The following is a 22881-nucleotide window of genomic DNA, read 5'->3' on the forward strand; positions in this document are numbered from 1 at the left end:
ATTATAAAAGAGTAGGTTCCCCATAAAACTGTCGAGCTCAAGTACGTTGGTAACTGTGATAGTAGACAAAACTGACTCGAGTACCTCAGAAATAGTGACTGTATTTCGTTTGCTGACCACGCGCCTGTTTATTCACACCGACTGACTCGCGTAGTAAGCCGCTGCGCCCCGTCATCTTCTTATTGCTCAAATAATTTTACAATTCACGAAATCCATTCTAATTTGTCGGTAGTTTTATCAGCACAAAAGTCACAGTTACACAAGTCTCGTAAATAGGTGTCGATACACTACAATCGTTTTATCGCCACTATTCAACTCATAGCTCGATCACACGACTGACGTTTCCGCAGATCAATTTTTGACGTTTGATCAACTCTTGCCTGGTTATGGGGTTTCTAATCACAGGGCGATTGAGATTCGGGTGTGTCTTTTCGATACGTTGCGCAAACTCGATACCTTTCGTTCGGAGTACGTATTCGCACTGCGGAAACCATTTTGCATGTTCTGTCCAAACCTCGTCTTCACGGTCCCAACGAAGCCCGCCGTCACAGTAAAAGCATTTGGTTCTGTCCGAATCAATGTAGTAAAACCCCGCTTTTGCTAACTGTTCAACACTAGCTCTAATTTTATTCGGTTCCCAGCCCTTGTCGAACGTTGCGATTCTTTTTGTCAACGACGACATGCGAGGGTTCACGGGTTTAAGACAAGGAAATAGTTGCTCAAGACATCGCTTTTCGTCCTCGGAGGGTTCCTCTGGTTCTTGCAGATGTAAAGTGAGACGTCGTATTTTGTCGTCAAGCAACTTATCTAAATTGTCTCGTTCGTACTCGGTTAACGCCACATTCCCCGAATCGTCGCCACGTGCGAAACAACAATACGGGCGATACGTCAAGTGTATTTCAGATATATCGTCTGTAGGCCTCCAATTGCGGAGAACGCCGGAGCAGTTGAAGCACTGCGTTCTGTCCAGGTCACCGAGGTAGAATAAACCTTGTTTTGCCAACTCGCCGACCGCCCGTGGTATGGGATAGCTGGGTCATTTCTCAAATGTTTCGCGACGCTTCGACTCCTTTCGCAAGTCGAGATCCCTAACCCGATACTCGTGCTCTTGATCAACGATATTCGCAAAGTTGATGTTGGCGTTTCCAGCGGCTTTAAACTGTCTCAATAAACTTTTGAAATTCGATTTCACAATAGGTATGTTCAACGCGTCTCGTACACAATTCGCGTCATGACGCCGTGCACTCGACCCGGTCCATCTTTCGAGGTACACACTGCATCCAAAACATTTGATTTTGTCTTCAAATCCTAACCAGTAGTATCCTTCAGACGCTAAATCGGTGCGTGTTGCGTATGATACTTTAGAGAACTTGGCGAACGTGGCGAGTCTGTATAATTCAGTGCGGTGTGAACCGGGTTTGCTGACAGTTAAAGTTGTTATCGTTGTGAGATGGATAAGATTTTGCCAATATACTTCTGGTGCTAAACCCTACTATAATAACAACATATGTACAGACACAGAATTCCGCCAATGGTTAGATACAAAGTTTCACTGTATAAAAATGAATATGCAACGAAACCCGATATATCGTGTAATGACAGCAGAACCATTTTGTCTGGATACGGACACGTATCTTTGAGAGTCAGACATATACTAGATTTTGTTCTCACGACATGGGGGAATAACACGACTTTGCGTACCAGTCGGGGTTTACTCCAATTCGCAGTGCAAACAGGCTTTCCGTACACCCGATAATGCGCGTCCACCCCTTCAGACACATAGTTACGGGTAATGTCGGGGACCCGGAAACTCGGGGCATAGCTCATTAGTAATTTCACGCGATGACTTATTTTAGAACCGGTTTATTTTTATGCTTGACTCTTGCCGTGTTTTATCTGACGTGTGTAAAATTTCAACTAGATGTACGCTGTACAAAGTGTACACTGTACGTCTGTACATACTACCGACCAAGCAGCAGCATTCAAAGTGCGTTTAACCCAACGAAACACCAATAATGACGTTACTAATTTGAAACTACAGACAGAGTAAGGGTTTATTTGGCAAAAATAACATCCACTCAAAAGCCACAATTTATCAACCCCCTTATATTAATCGACGTTGTCAACTGGTTTGCGTTGTCTAATTTACTTTCTGCATCCACTTCACTGCTCCACACCAGGTGTATACTCGAGTAAACATATTTATTTAGGCGTATATCACGCAGTGGAGCCCCTATGGATCACGTTTCAACACAGTATTGGTGGGCACCCAAAAAGCCTTCATAGGCGGTCATGTGACGTTGAAGGAATAACGAAATGGCACGTTAGCGCCTGTGTTTTCACAGATCATCGGCTTACCTATGAGCAAAAGCGACGTTTACCATATAGAGGGTGCGGTAAACGATCGGTTACGGTCTGGAATGAGATGTGGTAAACGTATCAAATTTGTCCCCATGTCTATTTATGACCAGACTCGATGATAATAAACATTCAAAGGCATCAAAGCACGTACGCAAGTGACTTTGTGAATTTCCACTTTAGTAAGTTTGCCAAAGCCATGAGGTCGTGCAAATAGGCCAGGCGTCAATTTCTATATTATACACATGATCGAGTGATCACTATTACGACGTTTGACATTGGCACTCCAAACAGTGAGATAGACTGATGCTAACAGAGGTTTTGGAAGGCCGAGAACCGCGACTGAGCAACACCGTTCAAAATGCTTCGTACCCCGTGTCATTACAGCAGTTGGGTGACGTTGGTATTATCGGGTCTATCGAATACCTGTTAATGTCGGTGTGACCATTAGATTTGTGTTTGCTAGTTATTGTTGCCTCCAGTCTTTGTCTGATGAATTAAGCCGCTCTCCATCACATTGTCAGTAGAAAGAATTAAGTTGCCGTATCGGTGTTATCGAAAACACCCCCTTCGCAAGGTCACCTGTTTCGAGTGCCTAATGTACATTCGTTGGTCGAGAGTGTCTCATACTGAGTCGGCGGTGAATTGACGCAACAGTGGGACAATTCGGTTTGTGTTTACCGGTACGCGTTGTTGCCTGTAATGTCGTTAGAAAACAACTTTAATGCATTGATATCTCTGTCAATTTAGGGTATCGGGCTTATAGATCACTATGAAATCTTATTTAAGTATTGCAACGTGAGAGAGAGAAGCAGACATGGCGGAGCCTGTGTGAAAATACTGTTCTCAAATCCACATTGTCCTCGTTAATATCGGCGAGATACGGCTTTGTAGTGACATTGCTGTTGTTAAAATACATTGATTGAATACGATTTATTCCTGGCATATGCAGATCGGTGGTCGAATAATGTATCGATTCAGCAATTCGCACCACCGAGTACCTAATTATGCTATACACGCCCCGCGGACTGCAGAAGTTGACCGCTCCTGGTATAACACATATATAAATGGTGCAATAGCGACAGCTAACGGTTGTCAATCACACATAAAAGTACAACTAACCAGTAATCGATAGAGCTCGCAAGGATAAACTAGGAATATATATGTGTGAGCTATGGTACAGGTTTAGACACAAAAAGCTCTGTCTTAGTACTCCATGTTTATGAAAGAGCTTGGCATAACGTCAATGGAGATATACTCTGATCCGCCCGGACAGAAACGAGTGTATATCGCTTCCGGTTCACACCGCACTGAATTATACAGACTCGCCACGTTCGCCAAGTTCTCTAAAGTATCATACGCAACACGCACTGATTTAGCGTCTGAGGATACTACTGGTTAGGATTTGAAGACAAAATCAAATGTTTTGGATGCAGTATGTACCTCGAAAGATGGACCGGGTCGAGTGCACGGCGTCATGACGCGAATTGTGTACGAGACGCGTTGAACATACCTATTGTGAAATCGAATTTCAAAAGTTTATTGAGACAGTTTAAAGCCGCTGGAAACGCCAACATCAACTTTGCGAATATCGTTGATCAAGAGCACGAGTATCGGGTTAGGGATCTCGACTTGCGAAAGGAGTCGAAGCGTCGCGAAACATTTGAGAAATGACCCAGCTATCCCATACCACGGGCGGTCGGCGAGTTGGCAAAACAAGGTTTATTCTACCTCGGTGACCTGGACAGAACGCAGTGCTTCAACTGCTCCGGCGTTCTCCGCAATTGGAGGCCTACAGACGATATATCTGAAATACACTTGACGTATCGCCCGACGATTCGGGGAATGTGGCGTTAACCGAGTACGAACGAGACAATTTAGATAAGTTGCTTGACGACAAAATACGACGTCTCACTTTACATCTGCAAGAACCAGAGGAACCCTCCGAGGACGAAAAGCGATGTCTTGAGCAACTATTTCCTTGTCTTAAACCCGTGAACCCTCGCATGTCGTCGTTGACAAAAAGAATCGCAACGTTCGACAAGGGCTGGGAACCGAATAAAATTAGAGCTAGTGTTGAACAGTTAGCAAAAGCGGGGTTTTACTACATTGATTCGGACAGAACCAAATGCTTTTACTGTGACGGCGGGCTTCGTTGGGACCGTGAAGACGAGGTTTGGACAGAACATGCAAAATGGTTTCCGCAGTGCGAATACGTACTCCGAACGAAAGGTATCGAGTTTGCGCAACGTATCGAAAAGACACACCCGAATCTCAATCGCCCTGTGATTAGAAACCCCATAACCAGGCAAGAGTTGATCAAACGTCAAAAATTGATCTGCGGAAACGTCAGTCGTGTGATCGAGCTATGAGTTGAATAGTGGCGATAAAACGATTGTAGTGTATCGACACCTATTTACGAGACTTGTGTAACTGTGACTTTTGTGCTGATAAAACTACCGACAAATTAGAATGGATTTCGTGAATTGTAAAATTATTTGAGCAATAAGAAGATGACGGGGCGCAGCGGCTTACTACGCGAGTCAGTCGGTGTGAATAAACAGGCGCGTGGTCAGCAAACGAAATACAGTCACTATTTCTGAGGTACTCGAGTCAGTTTTGTCTACTATCACAGTTACCAACGTACTTGAGCTCGACAGTTTTATGGGGAACCTACTCTTTTATAATTCGGATAGAAAGCGATTTCACGATACCGACATTTCTTTAAAACTACTTGAGTACTCCAAAGCTATATTTTGTCCTTCCGTTTTGAAGTAAATTTAGCATGTGTTGTAAATCGCTCCAGCTATCTCGATAACCTCGCCAGAATGCGTAGTTTCGTCTGGATCTGTAGTGCTCAGCATGTTGTGTATACACAGAGAGGGATTGCAGTGGCGACTTGCTTCAGTCGAGTAACGGGCGATGTCGATTTCACACGCATTCCAAAGTACATCTTGTGAGAATGATGTACCACCACCCGGCTACGCCCCCGTATCCACGTAATAGCCTGCACAATACCACCATAGCGTCATTTTTTTTTTCGATTTGGCTACCTGAATACCCGACTTTCGTAATCTAGGTCTACATTTTGCGTTACTCGTGGTGTTTTTTGGCTATGTTAAGCTAACAAGGAGGACAAAATTGATAGAAAGAGAGTACATTTGGTCGAAGGGAGAACATATCTGGAAAATGGAGGACATATGCTCCCCTAAATGAGGCCGCATGACGATCACCATGTTACAATACTAACGTAAACAACCCTGTCAAAGGACTCGTACGAAATATTATCGTGTGAACGTGGTGGATTAGCTTTTCATATTAATATGAATGAAATTTACATAGATATATCCCGTTGGAGTTGTTGGCGGGTAAAGATCTTATCGTTGTGTGATTTTGCCAATATGGCTGGGTGCCAGGGTGCCAAGGTGCCAAATCTAATTGCACTAATAACACCTGTACAGACAAACAGAAGTCCGTCAATGAGTCGATACAAAGTTTCGCTGCACGCAAATGAATGTACAACGACACCCCCTTACAGCATAACTGTTTTGTCTGGACGGGGGTGGTCACGATTTGTCTCCGGCGCAGATTTCATCAGTTTTGGTTAAACCCGGACTGGATGCGGCCAAGTGTCTTTGAGAGTCGGACTTATGATACATTTTACCAGCCTAATACATGGAAATACCAGGCCTTTACGTGCCAGTCGGATTTTTTGGACGTTGATTTCGCAGCCCTATAGTCGCAGTGGATTCCGATTTTGAAATCTCCCACTCTACTTTACACATCACCTCAGGCTATATATAGATCGCATAACGTATGATCTACCACAATTCATTGCCATTATTGCACCACCGAGCGCGTTTCAGCCAAATAAGGTCAGCCCACTGATCCCAACGGGTCATTGTTATGGCTATTGTGTTGCGGTTACCCGATTGTTCTAAACAATGCCAATATTTCAGACTTGGAGGACATATTCTAGGTGGATCAGCACACGATCAATATTTTAATTTATATTTTCGGAATCGGTGCAACAGTAGCTTTCGATCAAGACCAGATTCAATAATTTCTGCACTCGGGAAGATAGCTTTTGGATTGCCAGAAATCCTACAGTCGCTTACGCAAAACAATTCTTCATTCCAGCCCCGGCGAAGCGGAGCGAAGCGGAGCGAAGCTGCAAAATTGGTCGTTGCCATTCCATGTTTAATTTCTATAGTAACACTCTGTCGAGTCAATATATCCGTAGTATGATGCTGCAAATATGCTCGGCGGTGTTGGCATAACATGTGTTGAGGATATGTTACGGCACGCACGAGCACAACTGATTGTCTGCAGCGAAATTAGTCGAATTCGAACGACAGTGCGTGGCTGCCGAAGCAATAGTTCCTTAGCATGATATTGTAAATATGCTTGGAGGTGTTGGCAATCTTGGCATAACAAGTGTTGAGGATATGTTACGGTGCACGCGAACACAACTGATTGCCTATAGCGAAATGAGTCGCTCTCGAACGACAAGTGCGTGGTGAGCTCGCGATCGATCGTACATACCGGTAAAGCATTAGTTCGACAACTGATCGATTCAAGTTGTACATCATGTACAGCATACAAAAATAATATGCCGCGGTAAATTACACATCATTTACAGACACCGGCATGATTACGCTTGACCAGACGTGAAGCAGTAAAAGAACCCATCATAAATACATTGTTTGGTTGGGACTGTCTATCTTAAGACACTAGAAAGCGGTAAAGGTGTGGAACAGCAGTTGTTGCTTGCACCAATTACTACAATATCGGAAAGTAACACGTTGATGCGAGTCAAATTGAGAATGAGCTATTTCTTTAATTACTTATTATATTCTAAATGTTACTTTATTCAAGTTAATATATGTCGGGGGCGCCTAATACCTATTTCTAATACACGACATTCTTTGTGGTTCTCGATATGACTCAAAATGACACACATACTTATAACCAGAACAGATCATTTCTCCTTACTATTTAAGTCGACAACAAAGCAAGAGCAAGTACGACAGTATGGAACAGACTACAAGCGTCACTATGCACAGCCGAACGTATAGACACCTAAAACACGCACCAGGATCTCACCGATCAGGAGAAAACTTTATTGACGTCACGAGCGGCAATTATTCCTATGCCCCACCGTACACGAAATCGAGTCAATCGCGAAACGACAAGTCAACCAGGGTGATTTGACAGGCAATTATTCCCAAAGCCCCGGCACGAAATTGGACCACAAAACGACAGGCCAGGGCGATTTGTCGGCAGGCAACTATTACCAAGACCAGTCGCGTACGACCGGAGTCAGCTGTAGTTTCGTGTCCTTGTCCAGAGGTCAAGCGAGGCAGATTAAATCATGAGTGGAAAAGTACAAGTAGAATTACTAATCAATAAGTTTCACGTCTGGCCAGAGTACAAAAGGTCAATCGATATTTTGGAAGCTGATTACGTTCAACATATTCGCAAACCTCAGAATAAAGGCAGGTAGAATCAGGAGGCGAGTGGAAAAGTACAAGTAGAATGACTCAAGTCTCATGTCTGAGTACAAAGGTCAATCAAGATTCTTTGTTCGTTTTCTCTCTATCGTTAATTATTCCCCCTTTTTGATTGCCGCACAGTCAGAAGGGAATTCCCCTCGAGTATTGCTGCAAAATTGAGAATGAGCTAATTCTTTAATTACTTATTATATTGATAATCTTAGTTTGTTTATTATAATCCTTGCATGCGCACGTCGTGCACATCTCTTATACTACTCACATTAAATGTTCTGAAGGAAGGCGATGGGAAAATCTCATGCCATGATTGTTGTACGAGAGATCGACAGGGGTGATCATTGCCGGATAATATATTTCCTCGGAACTTCAAACAGGCCTGTAAATGACGTAAGTGAACTGTAGGCTTACCATACGTCCTCTTTTAAGAGGATTTGTCCTCTTTTTTGACTTTTTTGAAAGTGTCCTCGGAGGACGCCCTTTTGTCCTCTTTTTTGAGATTTTGTCCTCTTTTTTACGATTTAGAGCAGATTTAGAGCAAATTGCGAGTGATATTTTTTTTTTTTTTTTTTTAGTTATCCACCTGGCGAAGTGGAAGAAAAAACGTTATTCTGAGATCTGAGCGGAAAAGATGACCTTTTTTTTTTTTTTTTTTTTAGTCAACCGATCGCAAAGTGGGGAGAGTTAGCCGATTTTTGAGAATTTCACTCCGGTTTTACAAATTGCAAATTTCTGTAAAAGTGTCCTCTTTTTTGATTTCCAAAATATGGTAAGCCTAGTGAACTGGCAGCTCGTTACACGCGTGTTGCAAAGAGTATATCGGGGTACTACGCATACCTCCACAGCAAAGTCGGAGTGCGGCATTTTGAACAGCTTGCACTGATCTGATCACATATTTAGGGGCGAACATGTACGCCTCGAATCCATATTCAATTACCGATCTTATTAATGCTCTATATAGGATTAGGAGACAGTCTTTGGACGCACCCCAAGATGTGCCACTAAGGCCCTTTTCATACCGGAGTTCCGGGAATAACATTTCTCGAAAATGTTTACCGGAACCCCTCTATGTGAACATAACACTGGTTTTCCGGGGCGGTATGAACGCGCTTATTTTCGGAGATTTTTACGGGACCGACCGAGTATGAACGCGAATGGCGCAGCTGGGTTCCCGGAACGCTGTCAATCAAACTTTTAGTTACGGTAACGCGCTGTTCATTCAGGCTGCTTGGATTTCGAGGTCAGCTACCTGCGGCATTTTGATCTTCTTGTGTAATGGTGTTGGAAATGCATTATTCTTGGATTTATATTCTGTATGCTCACAATACGTAGTCACTGACTACTAGTCAGCTTCTTTTTTCTGTGGTTTTGTAAACAGAGCACGGCTAAAAAGGTAGAACACCATCTCCAAATGATGCAGCATTGGGTGAGTTGCCTGAAAACTTTAGGACTTCAACACTAATTTGGTAGGTGATCTTAACCCTTACCAAATTTGTTACATCAAAGGCAAGTTTCTAACCATGGATATGCTGTGCGTAGGTTAGTCACCGTCATGAAAAGGGGATTTAGTAACATCTGCTTTGATAGTGGCAGCACAGCAGAGAATGATGTCCTTAGCTCTGAATCACTAACCAAAATCGAAATTGTACCAACGGGCTGGTAAACCATCATACATCATCCAAGCCATAATTTGGTTTTCACCTATGCCTTCATTTTCTTGTTGCAACCTAGTCATTCCTTTGCTATGCAATGTTAGGTAAGTGTAACTTAATCTGATCTTTCTGCAGGTCTAGATGGAGGATACTGATGAAAAAGGTGGAACTGTGCAAGTGTGCATTAAGTTATAATTTCTCTCATGAATAAAATGAAACAGCACAAACACATCTGGTTAAGCAAGAGCATTGTTTATTGAGAAAGTCACACAGACAGGGCATTTCCGACGTCTGGGCGAGCGATACTTGGATCACCACCAGGTCTTGTCTTCATTGCGTATACCATAGGCTAACCATATTTTGGAAATCAAAAAAGAGGACACTTTTTCAGAAATTTGCAACTTGCAAAACCGGAGTGAAATTCTCCAGAATCGGTTAATTTTACCCACTTTGTGATCGGTTGACTAAAAAAAAAAAAAAAAAAAAAGGTCATCTTTACCGCTCAGATCTCAAAATAACGTTTTTTACTCCACATCGCCAGGTGGATGACTAAAAAAAAAAGAAAAAGGTCATCTTTTCACTCAGAGCTAAAATCACCGTTTTTCACCCGTCGGAGCTTCATTTCTGTGCTATTATGTGACATATCACTCGCAATTTGCTCTAAATCTGCTCTAAATCCTAAAAAAGAGGACAAAATCTCAAAAAAGAGGACAAAAGGGCGTCCTCCGAGGACACTTTCAAAAAAGTCAAAAAAGAGGACAAATCCTCTTAAAAGAGGACGTATGGTAAGCCTAGTATACCATCCTCTGTATCATTCTGGCCTTAGCGGATTGCAGTTTCAGCCGAACACCGCGCCTTCAGTCGACCAAAATCTTTCAACCTTCATGTGTGTTTCTGAAAAAGCAATTGTGAATTCTAAGGACAGCAGAAAGGAAATTTATATTACATATTTGAAATTAGCTTTAGCAGAGGGAAAAGGCTTCATGAGCCGGGGCTGAAAGGGATAGGCTGCGTCATCAGTTATGTAGGCTAGTACGGAACCCTCTGGCTCCCAATCATGAATTTTTGTCCACCCACAACACTCATACAAAGTACTGGAATTTCAAAATGCGCAACTTTAACTAGAACTACTCAATTTTTTAAACTAGCAACTAGAACGGGGGTGGCCAACCTTTTCAGCCAAATCGTCACATTCGATTGACGAACTATTCTGCGGGCCACTAGCCGCGCCAAGAGCGAAAATTTTTGGAAGTTGATAAATTAATAATATTGTCACTTGACTGTATTGCAAGCCTGCTGTCATATCGCTGGACTCAGTTTGCAAGGACAGGACTATTCGGCACCTGGACATATCGATATCGAAAGCTTTGTACAACATGCAGCAATCATTTTGTGCCTAGGTTTCATAGTCGACGGTCTTTCTGCGAGTGCAAACGGGTGGTCGCGAATATAGTTAGACTCAATCTGCTACATTATGCGTTCTTTCATTTTCACAAAGGGGTAACAATATTAAAAGCAAGAAATCGAGTGACAAGATGTTGCGCTAAGCGTTTTTACTTTTGATAAATATAACGCAAAGTATTCTGCTTCATTGTAGTGTACGAAGATCTACCAAAATGTGACTGGCTCATAGATATACAATGCGTCGGAACTGATATTTCAGTCATCAGATATCAAGTGTTGCGGCCAGACTAATCAAATTTTTGATTTGCCTTGCAAGTTCACAATCTGTGCATTCCATTTTTGATAATACTACTAATTTTGGAATTTAACTCACGGGCCACAGGTTGGCAGGCCCTGAACTAAAACTATCAACTTTTCAAAATCTGCAATTAGAACTAGAACTACTCACTTTCAAATATCCGCAACTAGAACCATAAACTATTCACTTTTTCAAATCCACAACTAGAACTACTCAGTTTTAGTAACTAAAAGTAACTAAATGAGTAGGTTGATGTAGGCCTACATTGTAAATGTCTGACTACACTACAAAAATATACAAATTTGGTCTCATTTTCAGCAATTTCAGTCTTAATAAGTGAGCAGGGTTGTAAACAAGTCACAAGTCGATCCCACTTCAATAGTTTTGACTAGATTCAAGTCGGGTCATTTTCAATTTACCACCGAGTCAAATCCGAGTCCAACTCATCGAGCAGAGCGTCGAGTTCGAGTCATGGTTTTATGACTCGAGTCCGAGTTCAAGTCATTGTGTTGACTGCTAAGTTTCCAGTTTAAGTCTATTGTCCATCAATTTGGGTCTTACTTTTGAGACAGAAAGTAGCCTACTTGGCAAGAACAACTGGTCTTTCAGACTTCTTTTCTGACATAATGATTCAAGACCAAATTTGTCTGACCTTTTTGTAGTGGTATGCTACGCAAAAACTGGCTGACATTCCGCCATGACAAATATAGAAATATTACTATGCACTAGGACTGGGCAAAATCGAGAACCTGAGTGATTCGATTCTGAATCACTTATAACGCTTCGAGTCGAGTCGAGTATCATCATGATGACATCACAGCACAATTTACTATGCCAAAATTCAAATGTGTAGGCTACCTTTTATGCCACCACAAAGAAAATAACGCCTATTGTCCGTCACATTAAAGATACTTTGGTGTTTTGTCGACCATACCGTTTTCATTGCACTGCTTGACAGTGTTATGGGATGGTCATGACTTTGGAAATGTGTTATTTTCAGCACCGTTCGTAGCTTTGTACTATATCTCGTATGTTGCGACACAGCCAATCAAGGTTTCAAGGCTTACTCAGTGGAAAATAGTATCAAAACTACGGTATAATTCTCGTTAGTAAATCAACTTTCAGTATAATTTCAGTACTCGAAAAATAGTATTTTAGTACTCGACTCGAATCATTAAAGTTAATACTCGATTCAGATTCGAGTACTCGAATCATTGTGGCTGCGCTAGCCCGACAAGGCACCAGCAATTATTTTTATTAAAATCAACTTGTTTGTTTGTTTTGGGGTATTCATGGTGTTTGTCGACTACTATGGTCATTTACACCAGGCCGATATTCTTCTTATTTTCCGTAACTGCCGACTTATAGCACGGCCCACCTCTAGGCTTTTGTAAGACACCAACTTGTGACAGTTGCCTTCTTAAATAAAATACATCTGATGTTTACTTGGATCTATAAACGATTGGCTTCATTGGCTAGCCTCCAAAGAGCGACAGCTACTCATCAAGCAAGAGAAATTGAGTTCGTATAATTTGCTGGCTGCTTTTCGTTATGGTCTCGAAGCTCGTCGCAGAGTATACCAAATGTTTCTCTCACGGATTTCTTGAATTCCCTGGTTTCTCTGTACAGTGTACATAAGACTAGATTTACCCAAACCATTATACAGCAATCACAAAGATAAACTGACTTTGTCGTACGCAGATGTGATCGGTGGTTCTTTTCATTCCAGGACTCTATCCTCTTTGCTGGCTTTCAGTTTCTGCTCTCAGCTTCGGTTGATAATATACAAGCCAGGAACATGCTCGGGCTCTATTACTGATACAGGTATATTGAGTATAGAGCCCCATACACATTGAGAAGGCATATCCGCAACATCCCATAGCTAAAAGTTGGAGCCAACTTCTCCACATCTCACGAATATGCCTCGGGTCTGGTCTACTTTCCTACCCACAAAGAAAAGTGCTCTTCATGGACACCAAGAAATGTTTACCATGAACACGAACAAAAATTTATAAACGCCAAAATAAATTGTTTTTTCTGTGTGTGGTGGGGGTGGGGTATTAGGGTTGCAGGTGTTAGGATTAGGGAAAGGGGGATTGGATGCGGGTTAGGGCCAAGGTTGGGTATCCCAAGATTAGGGTTGGGGGATATTAGGGTTAGGGTAAGGGGGGGTATTAGGGTTGGGGGGAAGGGGGATTGGATGCGGGTTAGGGCCAAGGTTGGGTATCCCAAGATTAGGGTTAGGGTAAGGGGGGATATTAGGGTTGGGGGAAACTGGGATTGGATGCGGGTCAGGGCCAAGGTTGGGTATCCCAAGATTAGGGTTGGGGTATATTAGGGTTAGGGTAAGGGGGGGTATTAGGGTTGGGGGGAAGGGGGATTGGATGCGGGTTAGGGCCAAGGTTGGGTATCCCAAGATTAGGGTTAGGGTAAGGGGGGATATTAGGGTTGGGGGAAACGGGGATTGGATGCGGGTTAGGGCCAAGGTTGGGTATCCCAAGGTTAGGGTAAGGGGGGATATTAGGGTTGGATGCGGGTTAGGGCCAAGGTTAGGGTAGGGTATCCCAAGATTAGTGTTGGCAGATACCCTAATATCTGCCAACCCTAATCTTGGGATACCCTACCCCAACCTTGGCCCTAACCCGCATCCAATCCCCCTTTCCCCCAACCCTAATATCCTCCCTTACCCTAACCCTAATCTTGGGATACCCAACCTTGGCCCTAACCCGCATCCAATCCCCCTTTCCCCCAACCCTAATATCCCCCCTTACCCTAACCCTAATCTTGGGATACCTAACCTTGGCCAACCCGCATCCAATCCCCCTTTCCCCCAACCCTAATATCCCCCCTTACCCTAATCCTAATCTTGGGATACCCAACCTTGGCCCTAACCCGCATCCAATCCCCCTTTCCCCCAACCCTAATATCCCCCCTTACCCTAACCCTAATCTTGGGATACCCAACCTTGGCCCTAACCCGCATCCAATCCCCCTTTCCCCCAACCCTAATGTTGGGATACCCAACCTTGGCCCTAACATGCATCCAATCCCCCTTTCCCCAACCCTAATATCCTCCTTCTCCTAACCCAACCCTAATATCCCCCCAACCCTAATCTTGGGATACACTAACCACAACTATGACCCTAACCCACCTCCGATCCCCTTTTTCCAACCCGAATATCCCGTCTCTCCCAACCCTAATATCCCCCTCACGCCAACCCTAATTTTGACCCTAAACCACCTCCAACCCTAATACCCCACCCCCACCACACACAGAAAAAACAATTTATTTTGACGTTTATAAATTTTTGTTTGTGTTCATGGAAAACATTCATTGGTGATCATGGTGAACACTTTACGATCTCTGACTGCCATCGATTCTTTGTGGGTAGGAAAGTAGACCAGACCCTATGCCTCTCCCACATCGTTTTCCACAAGCATATTACAACTGGAACACCCCACAGACATGGTTTCGTAACTATCAACACTTACGGAGAATCGCGTTCATACTGGCCATAATTTCCCGCGAATTTACCGAAAAAACGACCTGTATGAACAGAAGTTCGCGGTAACTCTAAATAGGTATGAACGCGCTGTTTTCCCGGAACTGTTTCGGTAATTTTTTCTCTATGTGAACATCGCCTGTTTCGGAACTTGTTACCGAAAGAGTTTCGTAAATCCGGTATGAAAAGGGCCTAAGAAGGCGCAGTAGATTAAGACGCTTGGTGCAGATTTCAGTGCCAATTCTCGAATGTGCTCTGTAGCTTAATCTAGCATCAAACGTAACCCCAAGATATTTATACTCATTTTTTGTGTGAACCGCAGCATCATTAAAAACCAATTTCACTTCAGGTAATTTACGTCGTCTAGAAAATAGTATCGGAGTGCTTTTCATCGCACCACAGCACACCCGTAATGCCTTATTAGTGATCACCGTGATTTTCTTGAGGTACGTCACAGGCGCGAAGAAATACGCCTCCATTCCATAATCGATCACGGATTTTACTAGAGTTCTGTACAAAGTTAGAAGTACATGTTTCGAGGCCCCCCATTTCGTTCCAGACATCAGTTTCAGGAAATTTATCCGTTTTTCACACTTTTGAGCTATGTAGTCAATATGATACTTATAGTTTAGTCTTTTGTCAAATATTATTCCAAGGTATTTGTAAGTATCCGCAAAAGTGACCACGTGATCTCCCATACGTATAGATTGGGGAGAATTACTTTCCTTTTCCAGGTGAAAAGCATTGCGACAGTTTTCTGACTGGTGATTTCAAATCCCCAATTCCTACACCATTGGTGTACTGATTCTAGAGATATCTGTATCTCAGAAGCGATTGCTTCAATGTTCAGGTCACTTTGCCATAATGCAATGTCGTCTGCGTATAATCGGCAGTGTGAAGTCACAGGGGCGGGGAGGTCGTTAATCATTACCGCGAAGAGTAGAGGACTGAGGACGCTTCCCTGGGCGATTCCGTTTTCCGTAATAAACGATTCTGATAGTGTAGTACCTAGCCGTACTTGAAACGACCTGTCAGTGAGAAACTGGTTCAACCAATTCAAGATCTTACCTCGGACTTCTAATAGAAAAAGTTTGTGAATAACTGCTTGTCGCCAAACCGTGTCGTATGCTTTCTTAATGTCGATGAACACTGCAATTGTGGAGCGATAGATAGTCTGTGGAATGAAGACTGTTGTTAACCCCCGCAAAAGAGCGCTGTCTCGTAATTTCACACATTAATATGTGTTGTCAAAAGTCTTGGTCTAGCTCACCAGGCCACATTCCGAAACAGAACATCGCCACATATCTATTGAGCGACGTTGATTTCAGTTGATTATATCTACAGGGATCATGGCAATACGTTTGTGCGTTTATAGATTTCTCTTGCCTCACACGATAGTGCTGAAACACAGGCGTGATGCCTCTGTGCAGATCCTGAAATCGAGAAAGCACACCTTGGTGTTATTTGATTTGGATTTCACGCCCGATGAGCCTACCATTCGAGCTGTGCATTGGGGTGGCAATTCTATCGTTGAAGTTGAGGGAAATGAAATGTACAGATTCATCGGTGTTGTGAATATTCAACGAAAATCAGGCTACATTGTTGTTCGTGGTTCCCATATTTAACTTTGAATATATCGCTTTTGTGTTGTTCATTGTATCGATAGCATCAACGGTATAGTTGACCGAATAACCATGTAGTAAGGCGAATACACGAGTGTTTGCGCGTTGGATCTCCAACTCTTCCGTTGAACAAAGTCGATTTTATTGATCTCTCGTTGCAAGATTGGAGATCGTCAAAATGAATTTGTGATATAATAAGCTGTACCAAATCACAGGTATCAAAATTAACGGCTATGTTAATGTTACCTATGGATCAAAACTTGCATTATTTCTCAATATTTGTACAACGACACATTGCATGTAATGTCATACGCCTCATTTACACAAATACTTGGTATGGCTAAAAACCGCGAAGAAATTGATATGTGTGAAGGTATATGCATTGGTATTTTTCATGGGAGCAAACACGGGTTATGAATGAACATGTTTATTTTGAATATTGATCATTAGTTCTGGTTTATCGATTCAGAGTGAATATATTTACAAACTTTCTCATATTGGTTATCCGATTTTGAATGATTTTGAGCGATATGCATTGAACAATAACGAAAAACACATCATACCCGTGTACCTATAATGTGTACAGTGCTACCAAGAAAACTCACAAGCATACAACCCGAATTGCCAGCACGATGGTGAGCATGAATTCATTAATTTTCGAAGTTCGTTTCCGTTACCCGAGTATCAGTCAGGTAACAAAATTGTTACTTCAGACATATTGACACTGGAAAATAAATTCAAAGCACGAATCCGAACAAGAACATAATCTACGTATCGAAACCTGTATTATTCACCATATTTTTAAAACATTCATGTCGGTGTACAACAGCACATTGTTATTGCATGCTGGTAACCGATAATTCTGATGCGATGCGACCGACGCAGATGTATATTTCAGAAAAAAATATATTTCCAAACGAAAAGGGTTTGTTACTCAAGGAAAACTATATTCTAAACAACAAAATGGTCAGAAGACGATGATTTTGATACACATTAATAAACAGATTTTTCTCAACTACATGTTCAACTAAATCACGATGTTGTAGGAAGTAAATAATTTTATTGAGTTGTGTGTTTGATGAAAGTGATTGGTTACAAGTAGTACAAGTGTGCTGGGGAAAGAAATTTATTTTTTCTGTGTGTGTGAGTGTGTGTGTGACAGTTTGGCGTAAAATGAAAATAAATTCGTCGTTTTATTTGAATTGCGCTGTTTTAATGTACTCGTCGACATGGAGACTTGACGCTGACCAACAATCGATTCAGAAAACATAGCCATTGCAAAATTTGCCACTGGTGTACAAAGAGTTAGGAACATTTTTTAATACAGTTCCATGTACTGGTTGTTTTGTTGTGAGGTCAATCATGTGATGACTCGGTACTTTTCGTTAGCAAAGTAGATTGATTTGTGTGAAAGATGTAACGACCGCGACTACAAAACATATGTACTCTGATCTTGGAGTAGCTGATTTATTGCTATGACAATGACGGAACCCTCGGGAAGTGACTATGCTTTTCTTTCACGAAAGTTTACGTGGATCAGTTGTAATAAATTTGTGTTAACTAAATTCGGATGGATACCGCAATTGTGCTGGACTTACACATGATATTCACATACTGTACACATACAAACTTTTGTGTCAACCACTCTGATGTTTCCGTAAGTACTAGTTCTGTGTTGAACTATTTGATTATTAGGATACATGAACATCCATTCAGACAATAAAGTTTTTTCGATATCGAAACAGTTTGAAAGCGCCACCAATCATTGCGCATGTTTGTAGCATGAGCGAATATTTTCGTGTGTCATGAATACCTTTCATGTACATTTAGTGTGAAATGAGTTGCGTGGAAGAATAATTAGTATCCTACAAAAGTGAAACTTGTTGTGTTCGATTGCATACTTTTTATCATTGTGGTTTTGAAAGACGGGTGAGTTTACGTCTAAATGTGGTGAGCGTAGTACCTCAAGTAATGAAGTTTACTAGATTGAAAATCGACTCGTTTGAAAATACCGAAAATAGAGTAGCAGTATCAATATGAGTGGTATATTATTTTTTCGCAATATGAAACCAGCCTTCTGAACTTTTCAAAAATTCATCATGTCATACAAAAAGTCGGTTGTTACGAATTCTAAACAAAAGTACTTCGATTATCACGACGAAGGAAATTAAGAACAACGTAGTATTTCGAAGTGGTATGTTCATCAATCACTAAATGACAAAAATATCACACTGTGCATACAACTCGGTTTGGTAATCGATACAGTTACAAATCGGATGTATTCTTGATGTACAGATGACAGCTTGATGATGTAAAGCTCAACCACTCCAGTGTGTTTATTGAAAAGTATTTGACACAAACAAAATATTGAATGAAGACCTACACCTCGTTTTCATTACCAAGCGAGTGAAAATTGTTTTCTACTGGGTGGATATGATTTGTATTTGGAAAAACGACCTACACCGATTAAGCGACGCTGTTTAACATCATAATCCGTCAAGTGAGTAAAATTTCATTACGGTTCTCTTTAGTGAGTTATTGCTAGGGATTCAATTACATACAAGTTAGGTATTTTAGCGACTGTGTATTGTGATGGCATTTACTTAAGCGAATGACAACGGAAAAATTCTCCATTTCTTTGTCGGTGTATGTGTTACACAAATAATTCTAGTACACCTAGCTATATAGGACACATTTCGTAAACATCGTACAAAGTGTTTCTTTGTGATGGTAACGACTTTCCGCCGCTTGGTTTCATATCGGGAATTATTATTTAAGGGTTCAAGAACAATTTAAATCAATACTACAAATGAACAACAATGCAAAACACGTTTAGTAATTACAGTGTATAGCAAGTACTTCCTTGATATTACGAGTGTTATGCACTAGACACTTCTAGTTGAATTTGATGCGTCTAGCAAACATATCCAAATTTACTTTTGTAATTATCAAAGTCTTAGAGTGTAACCTCGCGATATTTTACATTTAGAGCGGTATGTCAATTCACATAGTGTGATATCTTGAAACCCGGAAATGCGCGTAAGTGTTTCAATTCTCGCCACACACTCTAATAATAAAATATTGAACCGATTGTTAAATGTATCAATAACGACTTGCCAACGAAAATTATTAAAATATGTTTTGTGTTGGTCTGTAAATTCAACATTAACCATATCGTTGCTTTACATTTGACCATGGCGATTACAACTGACCGATTTGTAAAATCTTAGCAAGCACATTATAGCATTCTGTAATACATACAGAGGTGAGTAAAGGATTAATTCCCAATCAAGAATATTTCATTACGAAATTCGAACACATCCCAATTTTACATTGACAACTCTAGCTAGTTGAATACGCGGCGGTGTACTTGGAAACATCGACTCGCGATTGTGTTAGGTAGATTCACAAATGCTAAGAACACTCTTTCAAAAATTTTGTTGTACAACTTTTTCCTAGCTTCATTACAATCCATTCGTGATAAATTGTCGAGTATGATTTAAGACCACAAGTCGAAGATGAATGATTTGTTTTATTCAAATAAAAAATACTTTGCCTCGGTCTCGCAGAAATGTACTTTGTATGAATGACATAGACAACAGCGAATCTATTTCTGCAATTCGAAATGACACTTTTAAACAAAAGGTCTGACGACTTGTATTTTAATATCGACAAATGCGTTGATTAGTGTTACCAGTTTACAAAACCACGATAATGTTTTTGTTGTATGTGTGTTATCATCAAACAAATGGGTGATTTGATTCAAGTCTTACGATTAGGTGTTATTTTTGCGGTTGGAATAAAACGAAAGTCCGTTGAAATAGCATACTTACGAGTTCAATAATATTCTCTCTCGACGAATGCGAATAATCCAGCAGCTACAAGCAGAATTTAAAAATCGATGCTGTTTTGTGGTTAACTCAAGTCAGTAACCAGGTTTTCGTTGATTTCAAGAATGATCATGACGAGTTAGCTGGTAATTTAGTTAATGTGGTAATAACTATGTCGTAAAGAGTTCATTTGGTGAGTTACAAACGGATTGACTTAAAAAGATTTTTTGTATTTTGCTCTTTTGCGTATGGCGAGATGTTGAAATGTTGAGATGTCAGAGTGATAGTATTTCTCAAACTATCTTTGACAAACGTAAAGCTGGATCGCAAATAGAGTTGCGATGTTTCATTACTTGTTTCAAATCAATCTGCGTATAATCTCAAAATGTGACTAGGTGAGAGTTGGTGATGTTTGTCAATCCTATTTCAATTCACACTATGCCAAAGTCGAAATATTTCATAACAGCGGCGCGGGATGTGTGAATAATCCAACGTGTTTGAAAGTTGGCGTCAGTACTATTCAGGTTGCGTTCGAAACGACAGATCGCGTTAAATGGATTTCTCAATGGATTAGGGTTGTACCGAATCAACACATTCAAATGCGAATCAACTTGATTTGTGTAGTGAGTTTCATTTCAAGTTGGCAAATTGACACATTGATTGAATATTCTCATGAATACAACCAGGATGAGATATTCAAGCTTGCAAGTTGTAGTGATATGATCGGTGATCGAGTAAGGGAAAATTGGATTTAACACTTGTGAATGTTGTTGTGAATATAACTCTCTTGACCATGGTAAGATGTACTAACGATTACATTTCCATAAACTCAGTTGCAACAAAAATAATTATCGACCAATGGTAAAGTTGTAAGTTTCAACGTTCTCTTTCAAATGATTGTGTAAATAATCCAACAAACACGCCATCAACATTCTTAATATTATTGATATAAGACATTACCATGTTTACAGACTTTGAATAATATTATCCTGATGTCAAGGCTTAAATTAACATATTCGGATACAATTCAGCTTCACTTGTAGCGCGAGTGAGATTTCGAGTTGGTAAATTAACACATTTATTGAATATTATCATGATTCTTATGACGCAACTAAAGTCAATCCTATTCAAGAAGCTTGAAAACTTATAGCGACTGTGTGGGAATCGAAAACGGAGCCTAGTCAAGTCAAGTAATATTCAGTTTCAAAAAGATCAAACTCCTAAAAAGATTAGAGTTATACCGACAATTGACAATTTGTTGGTATTCAAGTCGCCGCTGTTGTGGTTCTGTTATTCGTTACCATTGTCCAGGGGCGGGCAACTTCTCCAAGTCGGCGGGCCGGATATAGGAAATATAAGTACGTGGCGGGCCGGATTGCTGAATCGATACATTATTCGCCCATTTATCCACGTATACAAGGATGAAATCGTATTTAATGAATGTATTTTAACGACAGCAATGCAACTTCAAAGCCATTTCTCGCCAATAATGACGAAGACAATGTGGATTTGAGAACTGCACTCTCATACAGGAGGGGTGGCCAATCTTTTTGCCAGTCACGGCCGCATTTCGACTACTCATGTAACCTACGGCCGCATTCCAGGGAATAGTCGTAATGAACTAGCAGGACGCCAAATACTCATGTTAAAGTGTCTATGTCCATTTCCGGCGAACTCCGTACTAATCTATTAAATAATGTAGGCTGTTCAGTGTTCATAGTCGCGCCAAGCGCGAAAATTTTATCAGATTCATTCATGAATTTCGTCATGAAAATTAGTAGTTCTACATATTATTTCTCATCCCATGTGATCAGATTCACCGGTAGAGTTGGTGGAGGGTCGGTCAGGGCAGGCCAATTATTATTAGTCACTTTGTTGCATGCTACTCTTTGCATGTCTTGACCTCCCGTCAGGATTGTCGGTATAGTGAGGAGAACACGATTCCGAGTTGGTATTTCTATATGTGGAGCATCTGTTCGCAACTGTACTGTGGGGCTCTGATTGCAAAGTGCGCAACTATATTAAAATCGAAAAATAAAGTCGCGTGGAATCGCGCGCTGCGCGAAGAAACTTTCAAGAATAATTAAAATCTCTCAAGAAATCGGGAGTCAATTCGTAAATTCAAATTCCACGTCGTCGACGGCCGCCAACACCTACTAATTGAATTATGTGTCCACGGCCCCACAAATTTGCTTCTACGGCCGCGGCCTCGAAATTTGAAATTGGCCCGCGACCCGTTTTCAGTTGGCGACACCTGGCATAATCGGTGTCTTACAAAAGCCTATAAGTGTGCGCCGTGCTACAAGTCGACGGTTACGGAATCAAAAATAAGAAATATCAGCCTGGTGTAAATGACCATTGTCGTCGACAAACACCATTATTACCACAAATGACATTAGGGTTGAGTACATCGTAAATGCCGATAATGCAAGTCTTCTCGCTTCGACGAACTTACGCGTAAGCTCCACCCTCGCCCGCTGTGCATACATGTGTATAAAAACATACAATCACTAAAATGTATGTGAGCAGGTAGTGGGGAATCTCGGAAGACTGGGGCCAGCGGGCCACATTATCATTTAAGACGAAAAACTGTCCGCGGGCCGGACAAAATCCCTTCGCGGGCCGGATCCGGCCCGCGGGCCGTATGTTGCCCACCTCTGCCCTTGTCAGTGATCGTATGATTTTACAATTATTTCACGCCTATT

The 22881-nt window shown here is 41.4% G+C and overlaps 1 protein-coding gene and 2 long non-coding RNA genes across 3 annotated transcripts in view; 1 reads left to right on the forward strand and 2 right to left on the reverse strand.

The window, feature by feature from the left end:
* LOC145437580 (uncharacterized) overlaps positions 1 to 22881 on the reverse strand; it is a 65270-nt gene that overhangs the window by 32248 nt on the left and 10141 nt on the right. The gene's annotated exons all lie outside the window — the stretch shown is intronic.
* Positions 8901 to 9747, forward strand: LOC145437578 (uncharacterized). Its single transcript, XR_013914688.1, has 2 exons — positions 8901 to 9294; positions 9656 to 9747. It is a non-coding gene; the product is annotated as an uncharacterized LOC145437578 (long non-coding RNA).
* On the reverse strand, positions 10320 to 13142 carry LOC145437579 (uncharacterized). The gene is made up of 3 exons (XR_013914689.1): positions 12910 to 13142; positions 12669 to 12843; positions 10320 to 10414 (listed from the first exon to the last, which is right to left on the reverse strand). It is a non-coding gene; the product is annotated as an uncharacterized LOC145437579 (long non-coding RNA).

The sequence above is a fragment of the Botryllus schlosseri genome, chromosome 4, assembly GCF_051294905.1.
Source record: "Botryllus schlosseri isolate E-star chromosome 4, Bs_hap1, whole genome shotgun sequence".
NCBI lineage: Eukaryota > Metazoa > Chordata > Ascidiacea > Stolidobranchia > Styelidae > Botryllus > Botryllus schlosseri.